Consider the following 15,000-nt stretch of genomic DNA (forward strand, 5'->3'; position numbering starts at 1 on the left):
GGGATTAAGATTGGGATTTGGGATCGAGATTGAGATCGGGATCGAGATACACACTGAACAAAAATATAAACACAACTTGTAAAATGTTGGTCCCATGTTTCATGAGCTGAAATAAAAGATACTCAAATATTCCATGTGTACAAAATAAACGTATTTCTCAAAACACTATTGCACACATTTGTTTACATCCCTGTTAGTGAGCATTTCTCCTTCGCCAAAATAATCCACCCAACTGACCGATGTGTCATGTCAAGAAGCTTATTAAACCGGATGATCATTACACAGGTGCACCTTGTGCTGGGGACAACAAAAGGCCACTCTACAATGTGCCGTTTTTGTCACAAAACACAATGCCACTGATGTCTCAAGTTTTGAGGGAGTGTGCAATTGGCATGCTGACTACAGGAATGTCCACAGAGCTGTTGCCAGAGAATTGAATGTTCATTTCTCTACCATAAGCCGTCTATAATATTGTTTTAGAGAATTTGGCAGTACGTCCAACCGGCCTCACAACCACAGACCACGTGTAACCACGCCAGCCCAGGACCTCCAAATCCTGCTGCTGCTACTCTCTGTTTATCATATATGCATAGTCACTTTAACTATACATTCATGTACATACAACCTCAATTGGGCTGACCATACAGAGCTCCTGCACATTGACTAACCGGGCTATCTGCGTTGTGTCCCACCACCCGCCAACCCCTCTTTTTATACTGCTGCTACTCTCTGTTTATCATATATGCATTGTCACTTTAACCATATCTACATGTACATACGACTTTAATCAGCCTGACTAACCGGTGTCTGTCTGTATGTAGCCTCGCTACTTTTATAGCCTCGCTAGTGTATATAGCCTGTCTTTTTACTGTTGTTTTATTTCTTTACCTACCTACTGTTCACCTAATACCTTTTTTGCACTATTGGTTAGAGCCTGTAAGTAAGCATTTCACTGTAAGGTCTACATCTGTTGTATTCAGCGCACGTGACAAATAAACTTGGATTTGATTTGACTCGTCTGAGACCAGCCACCTGGATAGCTGATGAAACTGGCTTTTGCACAACCGAAGAATTTCTGCACAAACTGTCGGAAACCGTCTCAAGGAAGCTCATCTGCGTGCTCGTCATCCTCACCGGGGTCTTGACCTGACTGCAGTTTGGCGTCGTAACTGACTTCAGTGGCAGATGTTCTCCTTCGATCGCCACTGGCAACGCTGGAGAAGGGTGCTCTTCATGGATCCCAGTTTCAACCGTAACGGGCAGATGGCAGACAGCGTGTATGGTGTTGTCTTGGTGAGCGGTTTGCTTATATCAACATTGTGAGCAGTGCCCCATGGGGTGGTGGTGGGGTTATGGTATGGTATGGGCAGGGTTATGGGGTGGTGGTGGGGTTATGGTATGGTATGGTATGGGCAGGGTTATGGTATGGGCAGGGTTATGGTATGGGCAGGGTTATGGGGTGGTGGTGGGGTTATGGTATGGGTAGGGTTATGGTATGGGTAGGGTTATGGTATGGGTAGGTTTATGGTATGGTATGGTATGGGCAGGGTTATGATATGGGCAGGGTTATGGTATGGGTAGGCATAAGCCATCACCTCATGTTTCAGCATGATAATGCACGGCCCCATATTGCAAGGATCTACCCACAATTCCTGGAAGCTGAAAATGTCGCAGTTCTTCCATGGCCTGCATACTCACCAGATATGTTACCTACTGAGCATGTTTGGGATGCTCTGGATCTACGTGTACGACACTGTGTTCCAGTTTATGCCAATATCCAGCAACTTCGCACAGCCATTGAAGAGGAGTGGGACAACATTCCACAGGCCCCAATCAACAGCCTGATCAACTCTATGTGAAGGAGATGTGTCGCGCTGCATGAGGCAAATCCATAGATTAGGGCCTAATTAATTTATTTCAATTGACTGATTTCCTTAAATGAACTGTAACTTAGTAAAATCTTTGAAATTGTTTAATGTTGTGTTTATATTTTTGTTCAGTGTAGGTTGAGAATGAGAAGTAAAATAGAATCACATTACCTGTTCATTAGATTATTTTTCTATCAATATCTTGGTCATATTAATCCATATCATTATCTTGGTCATAATAATCTATATCATTATCTTGGTCATAATAATCCGTATCATTATCTTGGTCATAATAATCTGTATCATTATCTTGGTCATAATAATCCATATCATTATCTTGGTCATAATAATCCATATCATTATCTTGGTCATAATAATCCGTATCATTATCTTGGACATAATAATCCATATCATTATCTTGGACATAATAATCCATATCATTATCTTGGACATAATAATCTGTATCATTATCTTGGTCATAATAATCCATATCATTATCTTGGTCATAATAATCCATATCATTATCTTGGTCATAATAATCTGTATCATTATCTTGGTCATAATAATCTGTATCATTATCTTGGTCATAATAATCCATATCATTATCTTGGTCATAATAATCCGTATCATTATCTTGGACATAATAATCCATATCATTATCTTGGACATAATAATCCGTATCATTATCTTGGTCATATTAATCCGTATCATTATCTTGGTCATAATAATCCATATCATTATCTTGGTCATGATAATCCATTTCATTATCTTGGTCATAATAATCCATATCATTATCTTGGACATAAAAATCATTGTCATTTACATTTGCTGTCTCCTCGGTTTATATCAGTCTCATCATAAGATTGGGTGATGTCCTCCTGTAGTCCATCACAACAACACATTTCTACCAGCAGTCTGTCAGTATATCATATCCATTACAACAACACCTTTCTACCAGCAGTCTGTCAGTATATCATATCCATGACAACAACACCTTTCTACCAGCAGTCTGTCAGTATATCATATCCATGACAACAACACCTTTCTACCAGCAGTCTGTCAGTATATCATATCCATGACAACAACACCTTTCTACCAGCAGTACGTCAGTATATCATATCCATGACAACAACACCTTTCTACCAGCAGTCTGTCAGTATATCATATCCATGACAACAACACCTTTCTACCAGCAGTACGTCAGTATATCATATCCATGACAACAACACCTTTCTACCAGCAGTCTGTCAGTATATCATATCCATGACAACAACACCTTTCTACCAGCAGTACGTCAGTATATCATATCCATGACAAAAACACCTTTCTACCAGCAGTCTGTCAGTATATCATATCCATGACAACAACACCTTTCTACCAGCAGTACGTCAGTATATCATATCCATTACTACAACACCTTTCTACCAGCAGTATATCATATCCATTACTACAACACCTTTCTACCAGCAGTACGTCAGTGTCTCAGATCTTTAACTGTTAATCATGCAGGTAATTTGTTGAGAGGCTTTTAATGCAGTCACCTCAGCAGGTGGGCACACACACACACACACACACACACACACACACACACACACACACACACACACACACACACACACACACACACACACACACACACACACACACACACACACACACACACACACACAACCAGTAGTCAAACTCAGCAGGTGGACAGAGAACACTGTTAACAAACACACTCTCATTTGTCAGAGTGAGGCACCAGCTGGTCCAAGTCTGTATGTGAAACAACACCTCACGACACACACACCAAACACACACACCAAACACACACACCAAACACACACACCAAACACACACACACACCAAACACACACACACCAAACACACACACACACCAAACACACACACACACACACAGTGAGGCTTGCACCAGCTGGTCCAAGTCTGTATGTGAAACAACACCTCACGGCACACACCAAACACACACACACACACACACACACACACACACACACACACACACACACACACACACACACACACACACACACACACACACACACACACACACACACACACACACACACACACACACACACACACACACACACACACACACACACCAAACACACACACACAATAAACCTTCATCAGGACTGTATATTCAGACAAATGTCCTCTTCAGCTTAAACAACTAAGTATTGATCAGTTACAGTTACTGTAGAGTACAAATTGATAATCGATTGATCGTCAACTCCCTCACCTTGACAGCTGGGATTGGCTCTGTCCCACTCAGTGTGTGTGTGTGTGTGTGTGTGTGTGTGTGTGTGTGTGTGTGTGTGTGTGTGTGTGTGTGTGTGTGTGTGTGTGTGTGTGTGTGTGTGTGTGTGTGTGTGTGTGTGTGTGTGTGTTTTAGTGTGTGTGAACATTTCATCCTACATTCAGGACAACACTACTTGGTATCCGTCTCCTAGCTACTGACCACTCCGTCTCCCAGGTACTGACCACTCCGTCTCCCAGCTACTGACCACTCCGTCTCCCAGCTACTGACCACTGTCTCCTAGCTACTGACCACTCCGTCTCCCAGCTACTGACCACTCCGTCTCCCAGCTACTGACCACTCCGTATCCTAGCTACAGACCACTCCGTCTCCCAGCTACTGACCACTGTCTCCCAGCTACTGACCACTGTCTCCTAGCTACTGACCACTCTGTCTCCCAGCTACTGACCCTCCGTCTCCCAGCTACTGACCACTCCGTCTCCCAGCTACTGACCACTCCGTCTCCTAGCTACTGACCACTCCGTCTCCCAGCTACAGACCGCTCCGTCTCCCAGCTACTGACCAATCCGTCTCCCAGCTACTGACCACTCCGTATCCTAGCTACAGACCACTCCATCTCCCAGCTACTGACCACTCCGTCTCCCAGCTACTGACCACTCCGTCTCCCAGCTACTGACCAATCCGTCTCCCAGCTACTGACCACTCCGTATCCTAGCTACAGACCACTCCGTCTCCCAGCTACTGACCACTGTCTCCCAGCTACTGACCACTGTCTCCTAGCTACTGACCACTCTGTCTCCCAGCTACTGACCCTCCGTCTCCCAGCTACTGACCACTCCGTCTCCCAGCTACTGACCACTCCGTCTCCCAGCTACTGACCACTCCGTCTCCTAGCTACTGACCACTCCGTCTCCTAGCTACTGACCACTCCGTCTCCCAGCTACAGACCGCTCCGTCTCCCAGCTACTGACCACTCCGTATCCTAGCTACAGACCACTCCGTCTCCCAGCTACTGACCACTGTCTCCCAGCTACTGACCACTGTCTCCTAGCTACTGACCACTCTGTCTCCCAGCTACTGACCCTCCGTCTCCCAGCTACTGACCACTCCGTCTCCCAGCTACTGACCACTCCGTCTCCCAGCTACTGACCACTCCGTCTCCTAGCTACTGACCACTCCGTCTCCTAGCTACTGACCACTCCGTCTCCCAGCTACAGACCGCTCCGTCTCCCAGCTACTGACCACTCCGTCTCCTAGCTACTGACCACTCCGTCTCCTAGCTACTGACCACTCTGTCTCCTAGCTACTGACCACTGTCTCCTAGCTACTGACCACTCTGTCTCCTAGCTACTGACCACTCCGTCTCCCAGCTACTGACCACTGTCTCCTAGCTACTGACCACTCCGTCTCCTAGCTACTGACCACTGTCTCCTAGCTACTGACCACTCCGTCTCCCAGCTACTGACCACTCTGTCTCCCAGCTACTGACCACTCCGTCTCCTAGCTACTGACCACTCTGTCTCCCAGCTACTGACCACTGTCTCCCAGCTACTGACCACTGTCTCCCAGCTACTGACCACTCTGTCTCCCAGCTACTGACCACTGTCTCCCAGCTACTGACCACTCTGTCTCCTAGCTACTGACCACTCTGTATCCCAGCTACTGACCACTCCGTCTCCCAGCTACTGACCACTCCGTCTCCCAGCTACTGACCACTCCGTCTCCCAGCTACTGACCACTCCGTCTCCCAGCTACAGAATCTCCCAGCTACTGACCTCGCTGTCTTCCAGCTACTGACATCTCTGTATCCTAGCTACTGACCACTCTGTCTCCTAGCTACTGACCACTCCGTCTCCCAGCTACTGACCACTCCGTCTCCTAGCTACTGACCACTCCGTCTCCCAGCTACTGACCACTCCGTCTCCTAGCTACTGACCACTCCGTCTCCTAGCTACTGACCACTCCGTCTCCCAGCTACTGACCACTCTGTATCCTAGCTACTGACCACTCCGTCTCCCAGCTACTGACCACTCCGTCTCCTAGCTACTGACCACTCCGTCTCCCAACTACTGACCACTCCGTCTCCCAGCTACTGACCACTCCGTCTCCCAGCTACTGACCACTGTCTCCTAGCTACTGACCACTCCGTCTCCCAGCAACTGACCACTCCGTCTCCCAGCTACTGACCACTCCGTATCCTAGCTACAGACCACTCCGTCTCCCAGCTACTGACCACTGTCTCCCAGCTACTGACCACTGTCTCCTAGCTACTGACCACTCTGTCTCCCAGCTACTGACCCTCCGTCTCCCAGCTACTGACCACTCCGTCTCCCAGCTACTGACCACTCCGTCTCCTAGCTACTGACCACTCCGTCTCCTAGCTACTGACCACTGTCTCCTAGCTACTGACCACTCCGTCTCCCAGCTACTGACCACTGTCTCCTAGCTACTGACCACTCCGTCTCCTAGCTACTGACCACTGTCTCCTAGCTACTGACCACTCCGTCTCCCAGCTACTGACCCTCCGTCTCCCAGCTACTGACCACTGTCTCCCAGCTACTGACCAATCCGTCTCCCAGCTACTGACCACTCCGTCTCCCAGCTACTGACCACTGTCTCCCAGCTACTGACCAATCCTTCTCCTAGCTACTGACCACTCCGTCTCCCAGCTACAGACCGCTCCGTCTCCCAGCTACTGACCAATCCGTCTCCCAGCTAATGACCACTCCGTATCCTAGCTACAGACCACTCCGTCTCCCAGCTACTGACCACTCCGTCTCCCAGCTACTGACCACTCCGTCTCCCAGCTACTGACCACTGTCTCCTAGCTACTGACCACTCCGTCTCCCAGCTACTGACCACTCCGTCTCCCAGCTACTGACCACTCCGTATCCTAGCTACAGACCACTCCGTCTCCCAGCTACTGACCACTGTCTCCCAGCTACTGACCACTGTCTCCTAGCTACTGACCACTCTGTCTCCCAGCTACTGACCCTCCGTCTCCCAGCTACTGACCACTCTGTCTCCCAGCTACTGACCACTCCGTCTCCCAGCTACTGACCACTGTCTCCCAGCTACTGACCACTATGTCTCCCAGCTACTGACCACTCCGTCTCCCAGCTACTGACCACTCCGTCTCCCAGCTACTGAATCTCCCAGCTACTGACCTCGCTGTCTTCCAGCTACTGACATCTCTGTATCCTAGCTACTGACCACTCTGTCTCCTAGCTACTGACCACTCCGTCTCCCAGCTACTGACCACTCCGTCTCCTAGCTACTGACAACTCCGTCTCCCAGCTACTGACCACTCTGTCTCCCAGCTACTGACCACTCCGTCTCCCAGCTACTGACCACTCTGTCTCCTAGCTACAGACCACTCCGTCTCCCAGCTACTGACCACTGTCTCCTAGCTACTGACCACTCCGTCTCCCAGCTACTGACCACTCCGTCTCCTAGCTAGTGACCACTCCGTCTCCCAGCTACTGACCACTCCGTCTCCCAGCTACTGACCACTCCGTCTCCTAGCTACTGACCACTCCGTCTCCCAGCTACTGACCAATCCGTCTCCCAGCTACTGACCAATCCGTCTCCCAGCTACTGACCAATCCGTCTCCCAGCTACTGACCACTCCGTCTCCCAGCTACTGACCCTCCGTCTCCCAGCTACTGACGACTCTGTCTCCCAGCTACTGACCACTCTGTCTCCCAGCTACTGACCACTCCGTCTCCCAGCTACTGACCACTCCGTCTCCCAGCTACTGACCACTCCGTCTCCCAGCTACTGACCACTCCGTCTCCCAGCTACTGACCCTCCGTCTCCCAGCTACTGACCACTGTCTCCCAGCTACTGACCAATCCGTCTCCCAGCTACTGACCACTCCGTCTCCCAGCTACTGACCACTGTCTCCCAGCTACTGACCAATCCGTCTCCTAGCTACTGACCACTCCGTCTCCCAGCTACAGACCGCTCCGTCTCCCAGCTACTGACCAATCCGTCTCCCAGCTACTGACCACTCCGTCTCCCAGCTACTGACCAATCCGTCTCCCAGCTACTGACCACTCTGTCTCCCAGCTACTGACCACTCCGTCTCCCAGCTACTGACCACTGTCTCCCAGCTACTGACCACTATGTCTCCCAGCTACTGACCACTCCGTCTCCCAGCTACTGACCACTCCGTCTCCCAGCTACTGAATCTCCCAGCTACTGACCTCGCTGTCTTCCAGCTACTGACATCTCTGTATCCTAGCTACTGACCACTCTGTCTCCTAGCTACTGACCACTCCGTCTCCCAGCTACTGACCACTTAGTCTCCCAGCTACTGACCACTCCGTCTCCCAGCTACTGACCACTCTGTCTCCTAGCTACAGACCACTCCGTCTCCCAGCTACTGACCACTGTCTCCTAGCTACTGACCACTGTCTCCTAGCTACTGACCACTCCGTCTCCCAGCTACTGACCACTCCGTCTCCTAGCTACTGACCACTCCGTCTCCTAGCTACTGACCACTCCGTCTCCCAGCTACTGACCACTCCGTCTCCCAGCTACTGACCACTCCGTCTCCCAGCTACTGACCACTCCGTCTCCCAGCTACAGAATCTCCCAGCTACTGACCCTCCGTCTCCTAGCTACTGACCACTCCGTCTCCCAGCTACTGACCAATCCGTCTCCCAGCTACTGACCAATCCGTCTCCCAGCTACTGACCAATCCGTCTCCCAGCTACTGACCAATCCGTCTCCCAGCTACTGACCACTCCGTCTCCCAGCTACTGACCCTCCGTCTCCCAGCTACTGACCACTCTGTCTCCCAGCTACTGACCACTCTGTCTCCCAGCTACTGACCACTCCGACTCCCAGCTACTGACCACTGTCTCCCAGCTACAGACCGCTCCGTCTCCCAGCTACTGACCACTCCGTCTCCCAGCTACTGACCCCTTTGTGGGCTGAGGCTGCCAGGGATACTCACTGCTCTGGACTGTGTTGACCACTCATTCCATGTACCATAATGCTGCCATTAGACCAGGACATTCTCACCTTGACTGTTAAGGCAAACGGCTGCAAGTTGTACCGACCAAATGTAACGTAGCACTCTGTTTCCCTGCCAACCATGACTCATGTTGTACTCTATATGAGTCAAATGTAATGGAGTCCGTTTGCCCATGCTGTGAACGGCTGCTGTTCTGATTCTGTCCTGCTGTTCTGATTCTGGTCTCTGTTCAGATTCTGGCCTGCTGTTCAGATTCTGGCCTGCTGTTCTGATTCTGGTCTGCTGTTCTGACTCTGGCCTGCTGTTCAGATTCTGGCCTGCTGTTCAGATTCTGGCCTGCTGTTCTGATTCTGGCCTGCTGTTCAGATTCTGGCCTGCTGTTCAGATTCTGGCCTGCTGTTCAGATTCTGGCCTGCTGTTCTGGTCTGCTGTTCAGATTCTGGCCTGCTGTTCAGATTCTGGCCTGCTGTTCAGATTCTGGCCTGCTGTTCTGATTCTGGCCTGCTGTTCTGATTCTGGCCTGCTGTTCTGATTCTGGCCTGCTGTTCAGATTTTGGCCTGCTGTTCTGGTCTGCTGTTCAGATTCTGGCCTGCTGTTCTGATTCTGGCCTGCTGTTCTGATTCTGGCCTGCTGTTCAGATTCTGGCCTGCTGTTCTGATTCTGGCCTGCTGTTCAGATTTTGGCCTGCTGTTCTGGTCTGCTGTTCTGATTCTGGCCTGCTGTTCAGATTCTGGCCTGCTGTTCTGGTCTGCTGTTCACATTCTGGCCTGCTGTTCAGATTCTGGCCTGCTGTTCAGATTCTGGCCTGCTGTTCAGATTCTGGCCTGCTTTTCAGATTCTGGCCTGCTGTTCTGATTCTGGCCTGCTGTTCAGATTCTGGCCTGCTGTTCAGATTCTGTCCTGCTGTTCAGATTCTGGCCTGCTGTTCAGATTCTGGCCTGCTGTTCAGATTCTGGCCTGCTGCTCTGATTCTGTCCTGCTGCTCTGATTCTGGCCTGCTGTTCTGATTCTGGCCTGCTGTTCTGTTTCTGGCCTGCTGTTCAGATTCTGTCCTGCTGCTCTGATTCTGGCCTGCTGCTCTGATTCTGGCCTGCTGCTCTGATTCTGGCCTGCTGTTCTGATTCTGGCCTGCTGTTCTGATTCTGGCCTGCTGTTCTGATTCTGGTCTGCTGTTCTGATTCTGGTCTGCTGTTCAGATTCTGGTCTGCTGTTCTGGTCTGCTGTTCAGATTCTGGCCTGCTGTTCAGATTCTGGCCTGCTGTTCAGATTCTGGCCTGCTGCTCTGATTCTGGCCTGCTGTTCTGATTCTGGTCTGCTGTTCTGATTCTGGCCTGCTGTTCTGATTCTGGCCTGCTGTTCTGATTCTGGCCTGCTGTTCTGATTCTGGTCTGCTGTTCAGATTCTGTCCTGCTGCTCGTATTCTGGCCTGCTGTTCTGATTCTGGCCTGCTGTTCTGATTCTGGCCTGCTGTTCTGATTCTGGCCTGTTTTTCAGATTCTGGCCTGCTGTTCAGATTCTGTCCTGCTGTTCAGATTCTGGCCTGCTGTTCAGATTCTGGCCTGCTGTTCAGATACTGGCCTGCTGTTCAGATTCTGGCCTGCTGTTCAGATTCTGTCCTGCTGCTCTGATTCTGGCCTGCTGTTCTGATTCTGGCCTGCTGTTCTGATTCTGGCCTGCTGCTCTGATTCTGGCCTGCTGTTCTGATTCTGGCCTGCTGTTCTGATTCTGGCCTGCTGTTCTGATTCTGGCCTGCTGTTCTGATTCTGGTCTGCTGTTCTGATTCTGGTCTGCTGTTCTGGTCTGCTGTTCAGATTCTGGCCTGCAGTTCAGATTCTGGCCTGCTGTTCAGATTCTGGCCTGCTGTTCAGATTCTGGCCTGCTGTTCAGATTCTGGCCTGCTGTTCTGATTCTGGTCTGCTGTTCTGATTCTGGTCTGTGGTTCTGGTCTGCTGTTCAGATTCTGGCCTGCTGTTCAGATTCTGGCCTGCTGTTCAGAGTCTGGCCTGCTGTTCAGATTCTGGCCTGCTGCTCTGATTCTGGCCTGCTGTTCTGATTCTGGTCTGCTGTTCTGATTCTGGCCTGCTGTTCTGATTCTGGCCTGCTGTTCTGATTCTGGCCTGCTGCTCTGATTCTGGTCTGCTGTTCAGATTCTGTCCTGCTGCTCGTATTCTGGCCTGCTGTTCTGATTCTGGCCTGATGTTCTGATTCTGGCCTGCTGTTCTGATTCTGGCCTGCTGTTCAGATTCTGGCCTGCTGTTCAGATTCTGTCCTGCTGTTCAGATTCTGGCCTGCGGTTCAGATTCTGGCCTGCTGTTCAGATTCTGGCCTGCTGTTCAGATTCTGGCCTGCTGTTCAGATTCTGTCCTGCTGCTCTGATTCTGGCCTGCTGTTCTGATTCTGGCCTGCTGTTGTGATTCTGGCCTGCTGTTGTGATTCTGGCCTGCTGCTCTGATTCTGGCCTGCTGCTCTGATTCTGGCCTGCTGTTCTGATTCTGGCCTGCTGTTCTGATTCTGGTCTGCTGTTCTGATTCTGGTCTGCTGTTCTGGTCTGCTGTTCAGATTCTGGCCTGCTGTTCAGATTCTGGCCTGCTGTTCAGATTCTGGCCTGCTGCTCTGATTCTGGCCTGCTGTTCTGATTCTGGTCTGCTGTTCTGATTCTGGCCTGCTGTTCTGATTCTGGCCTGCTGTTCTGATTCTGGCCTGCTGTTCTGATTCTGGTCTGCTGTTCAGATTCTGTCCTGCTGCTCGTATTCTGGCCTGCTGTTCTGATTCTGGCCTGCTGTTCTGATTCTGGCCTGCTGTTCAGATTCTGGCCTGTTGTTCAGATTCTGGCCTGCTGTCCTGATTTTGGCCTGCTGCTCTGATTCTGGCCTGTTGTTCATATTCTGGCCTGCTGTTCTGATTCTGGCCTGCTGTTCTGATTCTGGCCTGCTGTTCTGATTCTGGCCTGCTGTTCTGATTCTGGCCTGCTGTTCTGATTCTGGCCTGCTGTTCTGATTCTGGCCTGCTGTCCTGATTTTGGCCTGCTGCTCTGATTCTGGCCTGTTGTTCAGATTCTGGCCTGTTGTTCAGATTCTGGCCTGCTGTTCTGATTCTGGCCTGCTGCTCTGATTCTGGCCTGCTGTTCTGATTCTGGCCTGCTGCTCTGATTCTGGCCTGCTGTTCTGATTCTGGCCTGCTGTTCTGATTCTGGCCTGCTGCTCTGATTCTGGCCTGCTGTTCTGATTCTGGCCTGCTGCTCTGATTCTGGCCTGCTGTTCTGATTCTGGCCTGCTGTTCTGATTCTGGCCTGCTGTTCTGATTCTGGCCTGCTGTTCTGGCCTGCTGTTCTGATTCTGGCCTGCTGTTCTGATTCTGGCCTGCTGTTCTGATTCTGGCCTGCTGTTCTGATTCTGGCCTGCTGTTCTGGCCTGCTGTTCTGATTCTGGTCCGCTGTTCTGATTCTGGCCTGCTGTTCAGATTCTGGCCTGCTGTTCTGATTCTGGCCTGCTGTTCAGATTCTGGCCTGCTGTTCTGATTCTGGCCTGCTGTTCTGATTCTGGCCTGCTGTTCTGATTCTGGTCTGCTGTTCTGATTCTGACCTGCTGTTCTGATTCTGGCCTGCTGTTCAGATTCTGGCCTGCTGTTCTGATTCTGGCCTGCTGCTCTGATTCTGGCCTGCTGTTCTGATTCTGGCCTGCTGATTCAGATTCTGGCCTGCTGCTCTGATTCTGGCCTGCTGTTCTGATTCTGGCCTGTTGATTCAGATTCTGGCCTGCTGCTCTGATTCTGGCCTGCTGTTCTGATTCTGGCCTGCTGATTCAGATTCTGGCCTGCTGCTCTGATTCTGGCCTGCTGCTCTGATTCTGGCCTGCTGTTCTGATTCTGGCCTGCTGATTCAGATTCTGGCCTGCTGCTCTGATTCTGGTCTGTTGTTCAGATTCTGGCCTGCTGTTCTGGTCTGTTGTTCAGAGTCTGGCCTGCTGCTCTGATTCTGGCCTGCTGTTCTGGCCTTGTTGACCTGATAGCCAGCGAGGTGAGAGATCCCGTCTCACCAACAACACACACGCAGAAACATTGTTGCGTCAGAGGAAGCTGGTTTGATGTTGATGATGATGCGTTTTCCTGTGTGTCAAATACACCAGGTATTGTTGTTGTTGGGGGGGGAGGTGCTCATTGTGGAAGTGGGGCTGATCATGAAGTTGTTATGGGGGGAGGTGCTCATTGTAGAAGTGGGGCTGATCATGTTGTTGTGGGGGGGGGGGTGCTCATTGTGGAAGTGGGGGCTGATCATGTTGTTATGGGGGGAGGGGCAGGGGGAGGTGCTCATTGTGGAAGTGGGGCTGATCATGTTGTTATGGGGGGGAGGGCAGGGGGAGGTGCTCATTGTGGAAGTGGGGCTGATCATGGTGTTATGGGGGGAGGTGCTCACTGTGGAAGTGGGGCTGATCATGTTGTTATGGGGGGAGGTGCTCATTGTAGAAGTGGGGCTGATCATGTTGTTATGGGGGGAGGGGCAGGGGGAGGTGCTCATTGTGGAAGTGGGGGCTGATCATGTTGTTATGGGGGGGAGGTGCTCATTATGGAAGTGGGGGCTGATCATGTTGTTATGGGGGGGAGGTGCTCATTATGGAAGTGGGGGCTGATCATGTTGTTATGGGGGGGAGGTGCTCATTGTAGAAGTGGGGCTGATCATGTTGTTATGGGGGGAGGTGCTCATTGTAGAAGTGGGGCTGATCATGTTGTTATGGGGGGAGGGGCAGGGGGAGGTGCTCATTGTGGAAGTGGGGGCTGATCATGTTGTTATGGGGGGGAGGTGCTCATTATGGAAGTGGGGGCTGATCATGTTGTTATGGGGGGGAGGTGCTCATTATGGAAGTGGGGGCTGATCATGTTGTTATGGGGGGGAGGTGCTCACTGTGGAAGTGGGGCTGATCATGTTGTTATGGGGGGAGGTGCTCATTGTGGAAGTGGGGGCTGATCATGTTGTTATGGGGGGAGGGGCAGGGGGAGGTGCTCATTGTGGAAGTGGGGCTGATCATGTTGTTGTGGGGGGAGGTGCTCATTATGGAAGTGGGGCTGATCATGTTGTTGTGGGGGGAGGTGCTCATTGTGGAAGTGGGGGCTGATCATGTTGTTATGGGGGGAGGTGCTCATTATGGAAGTGGGGCTGATCATGTTGTTGTGGGGGGAGGTGCTCATTGTGGAAGTGGGGCTGATCATGTTGTTATGGGGGGAGGTGCTCACTGTGGAAGTGGGGGCTGATCATGTTGTTATGGGGGGGAGGTGCTCATTGTGGAAGTGGGGGCTGATCATGTTGTTATGGGGGGGAGGTGCTCATTGTGGAAGTGGGGCTGATCATGTTGTTGTGGGGGGGAGGGGCAGGGGGAGGTGCTCATTGTGGAAGTGGGGCTGATCATGTTGTTATGGGGGGAGGTGCTCATTGTGGAAGTGGGGCTGATCATTGGACGGCTACATGGAGCAGGCCTTTGCAGAGAAGCTGCTTAAATACCAGTACCCTCGTGGCTCGCTGGGACAGCCTCGGGTGGAGGTGCAAGCTGTTTGGCGCTGATATTTGGCAGCCTCGGATGGAGGTGCAAGCTGTTGGCTCTGATATTTGGCAGTCTTGGCCACGTGCACCTGCGTGCAGTGCGTGGACTCCAGATTGAGGGCCTGATAAAAAGTAGGGCAAACCAATTGGCTAGGCACTGCTCCGTTTCAGCTGTCGTGGGCAGCCTGGCTGTTCGGAGAGGGAGGTGCTTTCTGGACCCTTGAGTGCCGTGCAAACAGGCTCCTTTGAAAAGTTCGGATCCTTTTTCTGTCAATTTGATTGGTGGATTCAAATAAAGTGCGTGTGTGTGTGTGTGTGTGTGTGTGTGTGTGTGTGTGTGTGTGGTGTGTG

General features: G+C 51.1%; 1 protein-coding gene across 1 annotated transcript in view; it reads right to left on the bottom strand.

Moving 5' to 3' along the window:
• The window catches only part of LOC129856014 (CUB and sushi domain-containing protein 3-like), a 749,171-nt gene that overhangs the window by 536,106 nt on the left and 198,065 nt on the right, over positions 1-15,000 (bottom strand). The window lies entirely within an intron of this gene.

This window comes from Salvelinus fontinalis, chromosome 5 (assembly GCF_029448725.1).
Source record: "Salvelinus fontinalis isolate EN_2023a chromosome 5, ASM2944872v1, whole genome shotgun sequence".
NCBI classification, from domain to species: Eukaryota; Metazoa; Chordata; class Actinopteri; order Salmoniformes; family Salmonidae; genus Salvelinus; species Salvelinus fontinalis.